Genomic DNA, 18798 nt, shown 5'->3' with positions numbered 1-18798 from the left:
CTCGGGCCCCTCCTCCTCTCGTCGTCTTCGCGCTCGTGAGCATGTCCAACAGCTTCACCGCGTCATCGCCGTCCTCCTGGAGCCATCTCCCCCTCCGTAAGCCCTCCGTCAGCGCTTGTCGCCGCGCGCCCACGGGCGAGCTGTAGCCGACCGGCTCTGTTCGCGCCGTGGCTTCTTCCTCCTCTTGTCCCCGAGCTCTGCTCGTCACTATGCACCTCTGTAGCTTGTCCGCACCTCCCTCGTCGCCTTCCCGTGCCACCCCATGCTCGCTGCGCGTTGCCAGAGCTTTGGCCGAGCTTGAGCGGCGGCAAACGGCTCGGCACCTCGCCCCTCCCGAGCTCTCCTCCAGCCTTGCCTCACTACACTACTCCTCCCCAGCCACTCGCCCAAGACTCAGAGCCCCTCCTGGCCTCCCATGGCCGCCGCAGCCGCCGTCGGGCTCTGTTGGAATCCGAGCAGCCCCGGGCTCCTCCCCTCTCTCTTTCTCCACCAGAGGCCCTCACCACCGAGCTTGATCTCTCCCTGTAGTCCTCCACCCACCTGCGTCGCCAGAGTGCAGTGCCCCACTCAAGCCGAAGCTCCTGTCCGCCGGTGCCGAGCTCGTCGTCATCTCGGTCCCCAACTCCAGCCGTGGACGGGATAGATGGATGCGGCTCGATCCCCTGATCACGCAGGTGTGCCGCACGCCCCAAGCGGTGGCCTACACCGCCGGCGGTCGTCGTTGGGGTTGGCTCTGCCGCGGCCAGGCGCGGGCGAGAGGAAGGAGACGAAGGCCCCGACCCCCTCCCTGCCAACTGGCCAGTGGACGCCGCGGTCCCACCCGTCAGCCGCACATCCCGCTGACCCCACCACCACTGAGGTGGATAAGTGGAAGCGGTATCCAGCAACTACGTTTTCTTCGGATGAAAGCGTATTCTAGTGTTCCGCGGTCAGAAATGCGCTTTCGCTTCACTGAAAGCGTATTTTCTAGATTGCGCCTTTTGTTTTTTCAGTCAGGGACTTGTTTGTGGAGATAATTTTACAGAAAAGTCCCTGGCAGAAAAACCCTTGTATCTTTTCAACCACAACTCCAAATGAGGTGATTCCAAAGCCCACTTCTTCGTTTCGTCGAGCCCGTTCTGTTGATATCATTTTCACCATGTGATAACATTCTGAAAATGACCATTTTTCCCTTGCACTAAACCAGCCCCCTCCGAGAGAGAACGTTTTCTGGCGATTATTTCTGCAAGCTTCTCGCACTTTGTCCTTTTGATTTGTTCATCCCCAGGCAAAGCCACAACCACCATTTGCATGATAGCCATGCAGTAGCATTGGTTTTTCACCTTGAATCTTTAAATAACTGTATGTCTGTTTTGCTACTGCTGTCGTCATTTCGGTTATGCTTATGGATCGGTGATTACCGTCATGCTATGTTTTCTTGCACTCTGTTATCATGAATTATTTGCCAGTATTACTTTCTCAATGGTCATGCTTGATAGTAGTACATGTTGGGTTGGTCATGTTCTTCGGTGCATGACTAACGTCGGTTACCGAGTATCGTTAATATGCATTGTTCATTTGCTGTTAGTTGGTTAAGTGATTACTCGGTAATGTTATTGATGTGTTCTTGCATGGTATTTATTGTTGATGTTAGTGGTCATGTATGCTATGAGTAGTGTTTTACTTTTAATATTCATGCTCATCATTATGATATGCTCAGTTGGATATGATTCATTGTTGATATGGTGGATAGTTATGTTGCACCCCCATGCTTATGTTGATATCATGCTCATGCATTGTAAGTGCATCATGTTATTTCATCATGGCTCGGCATATTTGCATTCAAGTTTAACCAGATTAAATTGAACTTGAACAACTGTTGGCTGAGTCATGGTGCCACCATATCGAGCTGACCAGTGCAACCACGCTTACCTTTATGGGAGGTCCTAACTGGGTCTATTCTTGTGCCTCTCACCGGTGCCTCCAACGAGGGAAGGTTATGGGCGCGCGCTACCCTGATCAGGTAGGCGGACATAAGCCTTGTGTGCCCCTTGTTGTTGTTATGCATCCGTGTCCCCGTTTGGGACGGTTTTTGCCACGATGGTGGCCGTTTTGCCACGACGGTGGTTGTTGGTGTCTTTGGTAGACACGGGGCCACCCAGGACTAGCCCAGTGGGGAGTGAGTCGGAGTGGCCGGGAGAGTGTCATGGCAGTAGATCGGTTTTGTCGGAACGACGTTGGTCCACTTGAATGGGAGTGCGAGGCCATGGGTTCCGTGGTGTGGGTACAGTGTGCTAACGTCTGCAGAGTGTATACTAAAACTACCGATAGCAATGCCCGCGGATAAGTGCCCAGTTCGTGTCGGTCACACTATGGGTCAACAGTAATTAATAATAACTTGATTAATAACAACCCTGGTTCCATGATGAGATAAGTTGGTTATGTGATCCGTGAATGATCACCGTTTGGTTACGAGGTAACCCGTTGAGCCCAGAGTGGTTCCGTTTGTGATCCGTGAATGATCACCGTTTGGTTACGAGGTAACCCGTTGAGCCCGGAGTTGTTTCATTTGTGATCCGTGAATGATCACCGTGGTATTGAGGATACTGAGTTGTTGGATATTCATGATGTTGTGCGAGAATCGTGGGTAAAGATCAAGCTCCTTGTGGTCATTTAATGATTACTACGGTATTGTTTATACCAAGCTTGATTTGATCCTGAGATGATCGTGTGATGTCCGAGGATAGTAAGTGAGGCATGTGTTGGTTATGAGGTAACCCGAGCAGAGTAAGTTGGTGCATGATAACGTCATCATGTTGCATGATAGTGCCATCATGTTTATATGTTCCTGCCATGCTCATATTGCTCTAGCTGTATTATGATCATGTTGTTCATGCCATGTTGTTCGGATAATATAATGTTAATCCGTGTTTAACCTATAATTGCCATGCTGTTGTATGTCTTGAATGCTTCTGGTTATTGTGAGCTTGCAAGTACATTCAATGTACTGACCTGGCGTGTCATGCCAGTTTGCAGGTCATGCCGGATTTGATTGCTTGCTTGTCATGGTTTTCATTCATGCGAGCTAGGATAAGCGTTCCAGCCAGAGTCCCTGCGGAGTGGAGTTCACCACCGTCATCGTTGTTCCGCTGCCAGTAGTTTTTCCGCTGCTTCGAGTTGTTCTACTGCTTGCATAGAGCAACTGAGGATGGCGTAGTGTCGCCATGCCGATTTTATTCATTGTAATATCGGAGACCTTGTATTCATATTCGTGTAATAATAGGAAGCTGGTTTGTTCTATGCTAAGTAGTGCCGTATTCCAGAAGACTTCTCCTCGATCGCTGGGCTGGAATATGGGGCGTTCCGGTTTCTCTGAGCCAGGGTGCCACATGCATCCTTTTAAAGATGAAGGCAGCCGCTGCCCAGTTAAGTTTAGCACTTTATTCCGCACTTGCAAGGTGATGGGGAGGAAATGAGAGGCGATAAATGATGCGGTTTTTTGTGCATTTTTGGTTGCCATTTCAAGGGGGCGAGTGGAAGAGAGAGGGGCGGCTGCGTATAGAAGAGAGAGCGGCGACGGTGAGCGGAAGAGAAGACGAAGGCTGGGCGTCGTACTGCGATTAGTTAGAGAAAAAATGTCGATTTTACATGGGCCAGAATGAACGACCAACTAAGCCAGCCACGACCTCATTTTTACATGGGCTAGCGTCAACGATGGGCATGTCTATTCTAGTTAAAAAAGCCTAGATGGCACGTATGCATGAGGTGCAGTTGCAACTTGGGCTGCCGATTATACCATGCACACGCACTATGGAAGAGCGTGGGCAGGGAGTGGTCCCTGGTCCGTTCCGTATGCTGGTAACGGCAAGATGACATGGCATCATGCATGTTAAGAATTAGACTCATGTGAATGCTGACGTGGCATGCAGCTGATGTGGACGGTGTGCATGATGAGAGAATAGGGAGAAGTGGGGAGCAACTTCTTAAGAATGGTAGATTCGTCACATACTATGAGTTTTGCTTGGAGTGTGTTGTATGATATGAGTCTTTGCTTGTTTTGTTTTGCTTTTTAAAGTCTTGAATCATTGCTGGACACACTGTTTGAGAGAGCCAAAATTATGCCATGACTTGTTAGAATTGCTCTCTATGCTTCACTTAAATCTTTATGAGCTATGTAATTGCTCTAGTGCTTCACTTATATCTTTTTGAGCACGGTGTGCTTTATTATTTTTGAAGAAATGCTCTCTTGCTTCACTTAGATTTATTTGAGAGTTAGTAATTTGTTAAGAAATTCTCTCTTGCTTCACTTAAATTAATTTGAGAGAAAGAAATATTATGCTCATGATCTTCACTTATATTTGTTTGAGCTTATCAAAAGCAACACATGAAAATTAGTTCCAAAGTGATAGATATCCAAGAAGGATATAATAATAACTTTCATGAAGATCATTGGAAAAAATAAACTTGATTCCTTGTAACAGTTTTGAGATATGATGATGTGATATGTGAGTCATGTTGATGGGTAATTATGCTTTAGTAAGAATATTGGTGTTAAGGTTTGTGATTCTCTATGCAAGCACGAAAGTCAGTAATTATGCAATGAAATTATATCCTACTTGTGGTGCATTATTCGGTGTTAATTAAGCTTAATGCTCGCTTATGAGATTATTCGTTTCTTGGTTGGTCGCTTCTCAATCTTTTGCTAGCCTTCATTATGCACTAAGTATGATCACTACTTGTGCATCAAAATTCCTTTAAACCAGTTTTGCCATATGAGTCAACTATACCTACCTATATGTGGTATTCTTTTGCCGTTCTAAGCAAATTTGTATGTGCCATCTCTAATTTTCAAAATAAACTTCTCTTATGTGTGCTCGTACCACTCGCGAGGCGGTGAGGGGTGGCTAATATTTTCCATGCTAGATGTGTTATTCTCACGATGAGTGTTTATTCACTTGTCATTGCACGAGAGTAAGGCAAAGGTATTAGGGATGCCCAGTCCCGAAATGAAAAATGAATTTACTTTATGTTGCCAAATAATAAATTCTTTGGAAAGTGTTGGTATGGAAGGCACCCGTGGATACGGTTAGCCATGGAAAGTGAAAGTATGGTGGAAAAAGGAATAAACTTTATTTTCTGTTTGGGAACCGCCTATGATATATCTAGCATGGAAAGTGTTGGGAACTCTAAGTCGTTTTCGTTGGTGGGAAAAGCATGCCTCCCAAAATGTTTTTATCTCTATGTTTTTCGCTTTGAGCTCTGGCACCTCTACAAATCCCTACTTCCCTCCGCGAAGGGCCTTTCTTTTACTTTATGCAATTTTTTATTTTTAATTTGAGTCTCCATCTTCTCTTATAAAGCACCAACTAGGGGGCACTATGATCGTACTTGAGCATTGGGTGTAGCTAATATGCGAGTGTGTTTCATGAATGGATCAATGATTGAGCATGATGGGCTAGGGATAGCTTATTTTAGCGTTGATATTTTGAAAAACATTGTTGCTTGTTGATATGCTTGAGTATTTAAGTTATCATGTCAAAACCAGACTATTGCTTCGAACCATATAAAAGTCCAAATGTCCATGCTATAAAGAAAAGAATATGAGATGACATGTTAGGCAACATTCCACATCAAAAATTCTGTTTTATCATTTACCTACTCGAGGACGAGCAAGAATTAAGCTTGGGGATGCTGATACGTCTCCAACGTATCTATAATTTTTTATTCTTCCATGCTGTTATATTATAATTCTTGGATGTTTTATAATCATTTTATAGTCATTTTATATCATTTTTTGGTACTAACCTATTGACATAATGCCAAGTGCCAGTTGCTGTTTTTTGCATGTTTTTTACATCGCATGAAATCAATACCAAACGGAGTCCAAATGCAGCAAAACTTTTTGTGGATTTTTATGGACCAGAAGACATCCAGTGGGCCAAGGAAGCTCCTGGGGGGTGCTCCGAGGGGAGCACAACCCACCAGGACGCGTCTGGAGGCCCAGACGCGCCCTGGTGATTGTGCCCACCTGGGGTGCCCCCCAGACCGCCTCTTTACTCTATAAATACCACAATATTCCAGAAATCCCAGGGGAGTCGATGAAAATCAATTCCAGTCGCCGCAAGTTCCAGAACCACCAGATCCAATCTAGACACCATCACGGAGGGGTTCATCATGTCCATTGGTGCCTCTCCGATGGTGCGTGAGTAGTTCTTTGTAGACCTACGGGTCTGTAGTTAGTAGCTAGATGGCTTCCTCTCTCTCGTTTGATTCTCAATACAATAGTCTCTTGGAGATCCATATGATGTAACTCTTTTTGCGGTGTATTTGTTGGGATCGGATGAAATTTGAGTTTATGATCAGATTTATGTTTTTATCCATGAAAGTTATTTGAGTCTTCTTTGATCTCTTATATGCATGATTGCTTATAGCCTCGTATTTCTTCTCCGATATTTGTGTTCTGTTTGGCCAACTTGATCTATTTATCTTGCAATGGGAAGAGGTGCTTTGTGATGGGTTCGATCTTACGGTGCTTGATCCCAGTGATAGAAGGGGAACTGACACGTATGTATCGTTGCTATTAAGGATAACAAGATGGGGTCTATTTCTACATAAATAGATCTTGTCTACATCATGTCATTGTTCTTATTGCATTACTCCGTTTCTCCATGAACTTAATACACTAGATGCTTGCTGGATAACGGTCGATGTGTGGAGTAATAGTAGTAGATGCAGGTAGGAGTCGGTCTACTAATCTTGGACGTGATGCCTATATAATGATCATTGCCTGGATATCGTCATGATTATTTGAAGTTTTATCAATTGCCCAACAGTAATTTGTTTACCCACCGTTTGCTATTTTTCTCGAGAGAAGCCACTAGTGAAATCTACGGCCCCCGGGTCTCTTCTTTATTATATTTGCCTTTGTGATCTATTTTCCTTTGCTTTTATTTTTCAGATCTATTAAACCAAAAATACCTTGCTGCACTGAGGGAAATACGTAGTGTTGCTTGGTTCTCCTACTAGTTCGATAACCTTGGTCTCATCACTGAGGGAAATACCTGTCGTCACTGTGCTGCATCATCCCTTCCACTTTGGGGAAATACCAACGTAGTTCTAGTAGACATCAGGTCACCCAGCGCGATCTGGCGAGCTGGGTGAATGACCATGTGGACGACCTGGTCGCGGAGTTCGCCCTTGAAGACGGCATGGATGTGCTAGCAGCTGAAGGGAGCGGTGCTGATGCTGATGATGAGGACGGCGACGCCGACGGTAGCGTGTCTCGCTAGGCTTGCATTCCCTTTCCCGTCCTGACCTGTATGCCAAAATTTTCGGATATGACCTATATTCCCTTTCCCCTATAATGTATGAAATGATGATATGCTCTTGGGTTAGATTTCGAAACGTGCCATCGCGAGCCGGAAGGACCCCTACTAGAGTAGTTGTTACGACTTATCTTTGGTGCTAGATGGCCTTGGACGGGTTCTTGTATCGCGGGGCACTCCCCTGGCTATTGCTTGATGAGCCGCAGGTCAACCGCAGCAGGGACGTGGCCGCGAGTGCCCTGGAAGTTGGCGATGAAGCGCTCTCGCATTTCATCCTAGGAGGAGATCGATCCCGCGAGGAGGTTCAGGAGCCATGAGCGTGCGCCATCCTTGATGGCCATGGGGAACCAGTTCGCCATGACCTTCTCGTCGCCGTTGGCCGCCTCGATGATCAGCTCGTAGAGCTGGAGGAACTCAGCAGGGTCGGGGGTGCCGTCATAGCGTGGATGCAGATATGGCTTGAACTTCCAAGGGCAGACGATGCGGCGCAGCTCCGAGGTGAACGCACGGCAGTCCGCCGCGCTCACGGGAGCCTGCCATAGAGGGGAGCCTGGTCTTGACACCCGCGCACTGCCGCCTCGGGCAGCACGCGGTCTTGACGTGGTGGTGCTGGGAGCGCACGCGCCTCTCCTTGGGCCCGCTGCACCACTTGGTAGCTTTCTTCGTCGCGCGCCGGCGCCCTGAGCGGCGGGTCACGCCGAGGGGCCTCACGCCTTAGCTCGAGGATGGCATCTTGCCTGGGAGGTGGAGGAGGCGCACCATGGGCCACGTCGCCTGCAAGAGGCGGCGGGGGAGGCAACGAGCGAGACGGTGCAGGGGCCTCCCCAGCGGCGCTGACAAGCTCGGCAATGCGGTCCAGCCAGTCCTCGTAGAGGTCATTGGTTGGGTGATAGCGTAGAAGCTCGCGTGCCATGAGCAACGCGACCTGCGCGTTCGCCGGCCCGCGGCGAGCATGGGAAGACGAAGCAACCACCGGAGTGGCGGTGCGTCCATCACGCCGCATGAAAGGCTGCAGCGACGAAGCTTGCTGCTCATGGGCCGCGGGGTCGGTGGCGACGTTTGCCACGGGCGACGGGGAACGATGGGGGGCGCTGTCGCCTGCAGGCACTGTTTGGGCGACACGGGCGGCGAGGGAAACCCGTTGCTCAGCGCGAACTCGATGAGCGTCAGCCATGAGAATGGCAGAATGGTGGCAAATCGACCGGTGGGAGAGAGAGGCTCCGATGCACCCCTACTTGGTGCGCCAAATGTTAGATTCGGGGCTCCGCAGACCCAAGAAAGATTCGAACTCTGGGGTGCGTGTGAAGAACTCAATCTCCCCAGCTTACCAACTCTTCGCTCTCATGGCCTAGCTCGATGAACGGGAAGGGAAAGATACACGACAGTTTATCCAGGTTCAGGCCACCTTGCGGTGTAAGACCCTACTCCTGCTTTGTGGTGGATTAGCCTCACTTTGGGCTGAGGATGAACTAGTACAGAGGAACAACAACCTTCGGAGGTCTGTTCTTGTGTTGGTGTGAGCTGGTGAGGGTTCGGATGGCCCGATCCCCTTCTATGGTGGTGGCTAAGCTATATTTATAGTCGCCTTGCTCCTCTTCCCCCAAAATGAAGGCGGGAAGGGATCCCACAACAGCCAAGTTTGAAGGGAGACAAATAGTACATCTTATCCTGACTAAAGGAGGTCTTCACCGGCAAAGCTTCTGGTCGTGACGTCGTGGTGGGCTCGGCGATGACCTCCGTCCTGCTTCCTTCTTACGGAGGGGAAACGGGGAAGGAGAGGGAGAGGGAGAAGGAAAGGGGGGTCGCCCCCCCTCCCCTTGTCCAATTCGGACTGCCCATGGGGGGTGCGTGCCACCCCTTGTGGGCTGCCCTCTCTCTCCCCTATGGCCCATGTTGGCCCATTACTTTCCACGGGGGGTTCCAGTAACCCCTCGACACTCTGATAAATAACCGAAACACTCCGAAACCATTCTGGTGTCCGAATACTATCGTCCAATATATCAATCTTTACCTCTCGACCATTTCGAAAATCCTCGTCATGTCCGTGATCTCATCCGGGACTCCGAACAATCTTTGGTCACCAAAACACATAACTCATACAAATTGTCATCGAACATTAAGCATGTGGACCCTACAGGCTCGAGAACTATGTAGACATGACCGAGACACATCTCCGATCAATAACCAACAGCGGAACCTGGATGCTCATATTGGTTCCTACATATTCTACGAAGATCTTTATCGGTCAAACCACAATGACAACATATGTTATTCCCTTTGTCATCGGTATGTTACTTGCCCGAGATTCGATCGTCGGTATCCTCATACCTAGTTCAATCTCGTTACCGGCAAGTCTCTTTACTCATTCCGTAATGCATCATCCTGCAACTAACTCATTAGTCACATTGCTTGCAAGGCTTATCATGATGTGCATTACCGGCGGGGCCCAGAGATACCTCTCCGATACTCAGAGTGACAAATCCTAATCTCGATCTATGCCAACCCAACAAACACCTTCGGAGACACCTGTAGAGCATCTTTATATCACCCGGTTACGTTGTGACATTTGATAGCACACAAGGTGTTCCTCTGGTATTCGGGAGTTGCATAATCACATAGTCAAAGGAATATGTATAAGTCATGAAGAAAGCAATAGCAATAAAACTTAATGATCATTATGCTAACCTAACGGATGGGTCTTGCCCATCACATCATTCTCCTAATGATGTGATCCCATTCATCAAATGACAACACATGTCTATGGTTAGGAAACTTAACCATCTTTGATTAACGAGCTAGTCAAGTAGAGGCATACTAGGGACACTTTGTTTTGTCTATGTATTCACACATGCATCAAGTTTCTGGTTAATACAATTCTAGCATGAATAATAAACATTTATCATGATATAAGGAAATATAAATAACAACTTTATTATTGCCTCTAGGGCATATTTCCTTCAGTCTCCCACTTGAACTAGAGTTAATAATCTAGATTACATTGTAATGATTCTATCACCCATGGAGTCTTGGTGCTGATCATGTTTTGCTTGTGGAAGAGGCTTAGTCAATGAGTCCGCAACATTCAGATCCGTATGTATTTTGCAAATCTCTCTGTCTCCCTCCTTGACTTGATCACGGATGGAGTTGAAGCATCTCTTGATGTGTTTGGTTCTCTTTTGAAATCTGGATTCCTTCGCTAAGGCAATTTCTCCAGTATTGTCACAAAAGATTTTCATTGAACCCGATGCACTAGGTATTACACCTAGATCGGATATGAACTCCTTCATCCAGACTCCTTCATTTGCTGCTTCCGCAGCAGCTATGTACTCTGCTTCACACGTAGATCCCGCCACGACACTCTGCTTGGAACTGCACCAACTGACAGCTCCACCATTCAATATAAATACGTATCCAATTTGTGACTTAGAGTCATCCGGATCAGTGTCAAAGCTAGCATCGACGTAACAATTTACAATGAGCTCTTTGTCACCTCCATAAACGAGAAACATATCCTTAGTCCTTTTCAGGTATTTCAGGATGTTCTTGACCGCTGTACAGTGATCCACTCTTGGATTACTTTGGTACCTCCTTGCTAAACTTATAGCAAGGCACACATCAGGTCTGGTACACAACATTGCATACATGATAGAACCTATGGCTGAGGCATAGGTAATGACTTCCATTTTCTCTCTATCTTCTGCAGTGGTCGGGCATTGAGTCTGACTCAACTTCACACCTTGTAGCACAGGCAAGAACCCTTTCTTTGACTGATCCATTTTGAACTTCTTCAAAACTTTATCAAGGTATGTGCTTTGTGAAAGTCCTATTAAGCGTCTTGATCTATCTCTATAGATCTTGATGCCTAATATATAAGCAGCTTCACCGAGGTCTTTCATTGAAAAAAATCTTATTCAAGTATCCTTTTATGCTATCCAGAAATTCTACATCACTTCCAATCAACAATATGTCATCCACATATAATATTAGAAATGCTATAGAGCTACCACTCACTTTCTTGTAAATACAGGCTGCTCCGAAAGTCTGTATAAAACATGCTTTGATCACCTCATCAAAGCGTATATTCCAACACCGAGATGCTTGCACTAGTCCATAGATGGATCACTGGAGCTTGCACACTTTGTTAGCACCTTTAGGATCGACAAAACCTTTTGGTTGCATCATATAAAACTCTTCTTTAAGAAATCCATTAAGGAATGCAGTTTTGACGTCCATTTGCCAAATTTCATAATCATAAAATGTGGCAATTGATAACATGATTCGGATGGACTTAAGCATCGCTACGGGTGAGAAAGTCTCATCATAGTCAACTCCTTGAACTTGTCAAAAACCTTTAGCGACAAGTCGAGCTTTGTAGACAGTAACATTACCATCAGCGCCAGTCTTCTTCTTGAAGATCCATTTATTCTGTATGGCTCGCCGATCATCGGGCAAGTCCACCAAAGTCCACACTTTGTTCTCATACATGGATCCTATCTCAGATTTCATGGCCTCAAGGCATTTATCGGAATCTAGGCTCATCATAGCTTCTGCATAGTTCGTAGGTTCGTCATGGTCTAGTAACATGACTTTCAGAACAGGATTACCATACCATTCTGGTGCGGAACGTGCTCTATTCAACCTACATGTCCAATAGTAACTTGATCTGAAGTTTCATGATCATCATTACCTTCCTCTCTAGTTGGTGTAGGCATCACGGGAACGGATTTCTCTGATGAGCTAGTTTCCATTTCGAGAGAAGGTACAATTACCTCATCAAGTTCTACTTTCCTCCCACTCACTTCTTTCGGGAGAAACTCCTTCTCTAGAAAGTTTCCATTCTTGGCAACAAAGATCTTGCCTTTGGATCTGTGGTAGAAGGTGTACCCAATTTTTTCCTTAGGGTATCCTATGAAGACGCACTTCTCCAATTTGGGTTCGACCTTATCAGGCTGAAGCCTTTTGACATAAGTGTCACAACCCCAAACTTTAAGAAATGATACCTTAGGTTTCTTGCCAAACCACAGTTCATACGGTGTCGTCTCAATGGATTTAGATGGTGCCCTATTTAACATGAATGCAACTGTCTCTAATGCATAACCCCAAAACGATAGTGGTAAATCGGTAAGAGACATCGTAGATAGCACCATATCCAATAAAGTATGGTTACAACGTTTGGACACACCATTACGCTGTGGTGTTCGAGGTGGCGTGAGTTGTGAAACTATTCCATATTGTTTTAAATGAAGGCCAAACTCGTAACTCAAATATTCGCCTCCGCGATCAGATCAAACTTTATTTTCTTGTTACGACGATTCTCCAATTCACTCTGATATTCTTTGAACTTTTCAAATGTTTCAGACTTGTGCTCATCAAGTAGATACACCCATATCTGCTCAAATCATCTGTGAAGGTCAGAAAATAATGATACCCACCGCGAGCCTCAACACTCATCGGACCGCATACATTGGTAGGTATTATTTCCAATAAGTCAGTGGCTCGCTCCATTGTTCCGGAGAACGGAGTTTTAGTCATCTTGCCCATGAGGCATGGTTCGCAAGCATGAAATGATTCATAATCAAGTGATTCCAAAAGTCCATCCGCATGAAGTTTCTTCATGCGCTTTACACCAATATGACCTAAACGGCGGTGCCACAAATATGTTGCACTATCATTATCAACTTTGCATCTTTTGGCATCAATATTATGAATATGTGTATCACCACAATCAAGATTCAACAAAAATAGACCACTTTTCAAGGGTGCATAACCATAAAAGCTATTACTCATATAAATAGAACAACCATTATTCCCTTATTTAAATGAATAACCTTCTCGCACTAAGCAAGATCCAGATATAATGTTCATGCTCAACGCTGGCACCAAATAAAAATTATTTAGGTATAAAACTAATCTCGAAGGTAGATGTAGAGGTAGCGTGCCACGGCGATCACATCGACCTTGGAACCATTCCTGACGCGCATCGTCACCTCATCCTTAGCCAATCTTTGTTTAACCGTAGCTCCTGTTTCAAGTTACAAATATGAGCAACCGAACCAGTATCAAATACCCAGGTGCTACTACGAGCATTAGTAAGGTACACATGAATAACATGTATATCAAATATACCTTTGTTCACTCTGCCATCCTTCTTATCCACCAAATACTTGGGGCAGTTCCGCTTCTAGTGACCAGTCCCTTTGAAGTAGAAGCACTCAGTGTCGATGTACAAAAGTAGGGGCTCTCCTTTTTGACCCCTTTACTTGTGCACGGGCAGTCAGAGCCACGCGCCGCGGCCACACGAAGCAAGGCAAGGGAGGGAAGCTGGAGAGAAGCCGAAGTACAAGACAACCAAGGCAACGCCAAGGCCAAGAACACAAAGAAGCAGAAGGACGAAGTAGGCTCCCCCGGCAAGACCCTTGCCGGGGCAGCCTCAGCAGCCTCGACGAGACCCTTGCCGGGGCGGCTCGTCCACACCAGCGAAGTGAGCCACCCTCGAGCCCACGGGTTCCAACTCAACCAACCAGGTTGGAAATATGGCTCGGGAGGCACCTCCATGGTGATATGCAGATCTTTGTCAAGACCAAGGAATATTCAAGATCAGATGAGGATTAAAAGACAACGGTCCTCGGCAAGATCCTTGCCGAGGAGAGCCACAAGACCCCCGGCAAGATCCTTGCCGGGGACGACAGCGCGCCACGGCAAGACCCTTGCCGGGCCACCCGGCAAGGCCCTCACCGAGGACGCCAGCGGGGCCACCTCCAGGCCCGTACCAGCTAAGTCTCCACCGCCGTTCGCATGCAGCTGCTAGCCCAACCAGCTGGGCAGGCACCTGCGTGGCAACATGCAGCTCCCAGGCCAACTCAGCAACCACATGCGTGGCGGCATGCAGATCTTCGTGAAGGCCCTACCGCCGCGCCACCTCAGCTGCTTGCCTGCCTACATGGCGCCACATGCAGCGCTGGCCAGGGCGCGTGTCGAAGCAAGGGGGAGCGACGACGGACGGGACAGGCCTCACCCCCGTCCCCGATAAAGCTAGGGGAAACCTAAGCGATGCATTAAATGCGTCTTGTCTTGTAATATGAGCGATAAGCTCGTGGCACTGTACGCCTTTCCACCTCCTGTGTGCCACTGTGGCAGCCCCTTTCGACTATAAAAGGAGGCCCATGGCGTACTGGAGAAGGATTCGGCTCTCGGGAACTACTCAGCCACCATAGCTAGTTCGAGGGCTCAAGAACACTCAATACATCCACCAAAGCAGGACTAGGGTTTTACGCATCCTCGCGGCCCGAACCTGGGTAAACGATCCTTGTGCTGATTACTAATCCTGCTCTTCTTGCAACCCTGCGCCCCAGCAACCATAGTAGGGATTCTTGTGATCCCATAGGTGTCGTTCCACACCGACATCTTTGGCGCGCCAGGTAGGGGGCGCAATTGTGAGAATCTGGTCTAGTAGTTAGCCTAGCGGTTCTTCATCGCCATGGATCCCAAGAAGAAGACAGCCACGTCGATCGGCTCGTCGGGGGCCAAATGGCCCGTGCCAGTACGGGCGAGCAGCGGCCCGGTCGCGGACAGAACCCGGGTCGCGGTCCGCGAGCACCAGCATCGCCCTGGCAGCCAGAGCCTGGCGAGCGGCGCCGTTCGTGCGCCAGGCGACGGGCCGCACGCCACCAAATCCAAAGACAGGGCTGGCCCCCCCCCCCCCCCGCAGGCGGCGCGCGGCCCTCCAGGAGTGTCGTTGTGCCACCCACGGGTGGCGCAGCAACCTCCAAGACGCCCACGCCGGTGAGCACTGCGCGCTCTTCCCATGGTGTGCGCGACGAACAGCGTCACCACGCCGGTGACCCTGGACACCGCCGTGGGAAGAGCCCTGTGCATCATTCGCGGGACGAAGGAGTTCAGCATGCCCGCCGAAGTGCTGGCGAAAATGGCGCGCAGCCGCTGGGTCGTGATAGAGCTCCTTCTCACGTGGTTAGTAGTCGAAGCGCGCCACGGTCCACGCAGCTGTCGCCGCCACCCACGCCATTAGAAGCTTTGGCGCGCGCGCAGCTGCTCCTCGACTTCCCTCCTGCTGCGGAGAAGCTCGACGAGTGGAGGGCCACCATCCAGAGCCTCGTCGCCGTCGCCAACAAAGATGATCCGCGACCGGCGGGACCCTCGGGCCGGCGCTCCACCGAGCCACCACATGCCAGCGCTGGGAGGACCGGGGGTACAGCGGTCATGGTGCACTCTCCTCCTCCTCGCCAGCCGCCGCGGGCGTCGGCTCGTCGTGACGACGTTTGTGATAACATCTCTATAGCGTCGTCTGACCCACAGACCCACCACGACCAGCGCCAAGTTCTTTGAGAACGAGCTCCCGAAGATGCTTGAACCACTATCGAGCGCCAGCGTGATACACGCCACCAGTCGGATAAGCGGGCGGGACCCGCTATGGACCACCCAGCGCCGGGGGGCTCCGGTGGCCTACCTTATGAGGTGGGCTGCCCAGCCTTTACCCGCGAGCTGCGGCAGTTCCAGTGGCCATCCCACCACACGTTCAAACCCGACGTCGGTGAGAAGTACACTGGCAAGACCCATCCGTCCGAGTTCCTCAGCATCTACACCATCGCGATGCAGGCTGCCGGAGCTCGCGACGACAAGGTGTTTGCCAATTACTTCCCGTTGGCACTGAAGCCCAATGTTATGTCTTGGTTGATGCACTTGCCGGCGGATTCCATTTCTTCTTGGTCAGATATGTGCCATGAGTTCGTTGGCGCCTTCACTGGAGGCCACCAAGCTCATGGCCAGGCCAGTGATCTGCATATCATTCCCCAGAAGGAAGGGGAAAACCTGCGCAAGTACATCCAGAGATTCAGCGGGTGCAGTACAACATCCCCGATGTTCATCCCGACGCTGTGATCAGCACGTTCCATCAGAACGTGCGCAACCGCAAGATGCGCGAAGAGCTGGCGATGACCAAGGTTAAGGATGTGGCCGAACTCTATGTTCTGGCTGATAGGTGCGCTCGGGCTGAAGAGGGAAGGAAGTACCCCGACGAGGACGCCGGTGCGGAAACCGACTCTACTAATGAAGACACTGCCGCCCCAACGAAGAAGGGCCGGCGTCGCAACAGGAAACACAAGGGCAAGGCCGTGCTTGCTGTTGAAGGGTCTGACGACACCGGCGCTGCCAAGAAGGTCAAGGCAGACGACCCCGGCAAGGAGATTGCCGGGTGCGTCGCCTGCCGGGCCTTAGCAGCTGCCGACAAGCCAGGGGGCTCCGGCAAGTAGTACTGCAAGATCCACCGCACCAAGGGCCACGACCTCCAGAACTGCCGGCAAGTCGAGCTGCTTGATGAAAAGCAAAAGGCCGAGTATGAGAGGCGGGATAAGGAGAAGAGCCAGGACGGTGCCGAGGGATCCGGCAAGAAGCATGGCGGCCAAGGAGGCCACCGCGACAAGGACAGCCAGCAAGAGAGGCCCGCCCGGGGCCGTGACAAGAAGCAAGAAGACGATAATCATGATGAGGACGACGAGTCCGGCGAGCAATAGTTCCAGAAGGCTATAGAGGCCATGTGCGCTGACGATGGAGCCTCGCTGCATACTTCTCACCGCCAGCTCAAGCAGTGGGTGCGTGAGATTACAGCAGCGGAGCCGTCGTTCGACGCTCAGAAGCTACTGAAGTGGTCTAGCACGCCCCTCATCTTTGACGCCGAGGACCACCCTGACTGCATAACCGCGGTCGGGTGTTTGCCGTTGTTGGTCTCGCCAATGATATGCAACCTCAAGGTGAACAAGATGTTGGTCGACGGCGGGGCCGGCCTGAACTTGATCTCGCCCATCGTGATCAAAAGGCTGCAAATCCCTGATGGAGACCTCGAGGAAACGGGCACGTTTCAAGGGGTCAATCCGGGGAATAGCCAGCCGAAGGGGAATCTCACGTTGCCCGTGACGTTTGGAGGGGAGTTGAACCACAGGACGGAGAGGATCGTCTTCGACGTGGCCGAGATCCCCTTGCCCTACAACAGGATCCTCGGCCGCCCGGCACTTGCCAAGTTCATGCGGCGTCGCACTACGCCTACAACATGCTATGCACGGGCTGTTGACCATCATCTCCGTCCCCTCCGACAAGAAGGACGCGCTGATTTGCGCCGACCAACTCTACCGGGAAGCAGTTGCAGCAGCTGCCGCCAAGGCACTTGCTCCTGCCGCTGAAGCCCTGGGAGGGAAGAAAAAGCCCGGCAAGACCTCTCGCACCCACTCCGGAAAGCGCACCTCCTCAGAGTGTTGTGCTACCGTCGAGGACATGCTAGAGAGCTCTACCGGCAAGAGCAAGAAATCCAGAGCTGAGCCACCGCAGACCAAGAAGGTGTCCATCAGGGAGGATGGCACGGGAGGGGCTTTCACCATAGGCTCCACCCTCGACAGCAAATAGGAAGTCGCGCTCGTCACCTTCCTGCGGGCGAATGTCGACGTGTTTGCGTGGCAAGCATCCGACATCCCCGGTGTTCCCAGGGAGGTGATTGAGCATCACCTAGCTGTCTGTCCTCATGCGCGGCCCATCAAGCAGAAGGTCAGAAAGCAGGCTTTGGAGAGGCAGAAGTTCATCACAGAGGAGATCAAGAAGTTGGAAGCGGCGGGTTTGGTGAGAGGAGTGCTCCATCCAACGTTGTTGGCCAATCCGGTAGTGGTGCGCAAGGCAAATGGGAAGTGGAGGTTGTGTATTGACTACACAGATATCAATAAGGCTTGTCCTAAGGACCCCTTCCCGTTGCTGCGCATCGACCAGATTGTCGACTCCACGGCCGGGTGTGATTTGCTGTCATTCCTCGACGCCTATTCGGGCTACCACCAAATCTTCTTGACAAGAGAAGATGAAGAGAAGACAGCATTCATCACCCCATGTGGTACGTATTGCTTTTTACGGATGCCTTTCGGGTTGAAGAGTGCTGGCTCGACATTTGCAAGAGCAGTCCAAATTGGTTTTGAACCCCAGCTCCATAGAAATATGGAAGCGTACATGGATGACATAGTGGTCAAAACCAAGGACGGGGTAACTCTTGTGCAAGATCTGGAAGAGACATTTGCCGCCATGAGCCGATTCATCTCCAAGTCCGCTGAGCGCGCCCTTCCTTTTTTCAAAATCTTGAAGAAGGCAGGCCCGATGGAGTGGATCCCAGAAGCCGAGGCGGCGTTGCAGGATCTGAAGAAATACCTTTCCTCCACGCCAATACTGGTCGCGCCTAAACCACAAGAACCGTTGTTGCTGTATCTAGCGGCAACGAATCACGCACTGGTGGCACAGAGGGAGGTCGACGAGGAGGCAGTGGTGACGGCAGAACCAGCGGACGGCGAGCCAAAGATTCGCCCGGCTGGACCTGGTGCCGGCAAGGCAAAGCCCCTCGCAGAATTTGACGCCATCAGGGCAACACCCACACAGTCAAGCAAAGTGGTGCAGAAGAAGAAGGTGATGCAGCACCCGGTTCACTTTGTCAGCTCCCTCTTGCAGGGGGCTAGGT

The sequence above is a fragment of the Aegilops tauschii genome, chromosome 2, assembly GCF_002575655.3.
Source record: "Aegilops tauschii subsp. strangulata cultivar AL8/78 chromosome 2, Aet v6.0, whole genome shotgun sequence".
Taxonomy (NCBI): domain Eukaryota; kingdom Viridiplantae; phylum Streptophyta; class Magnoliopsida; order Poales; family Poaceae; genus Aegilops; species Aegilops tauschii.
Note: the sequence above shows the minus strand (reverse complement) of the source record.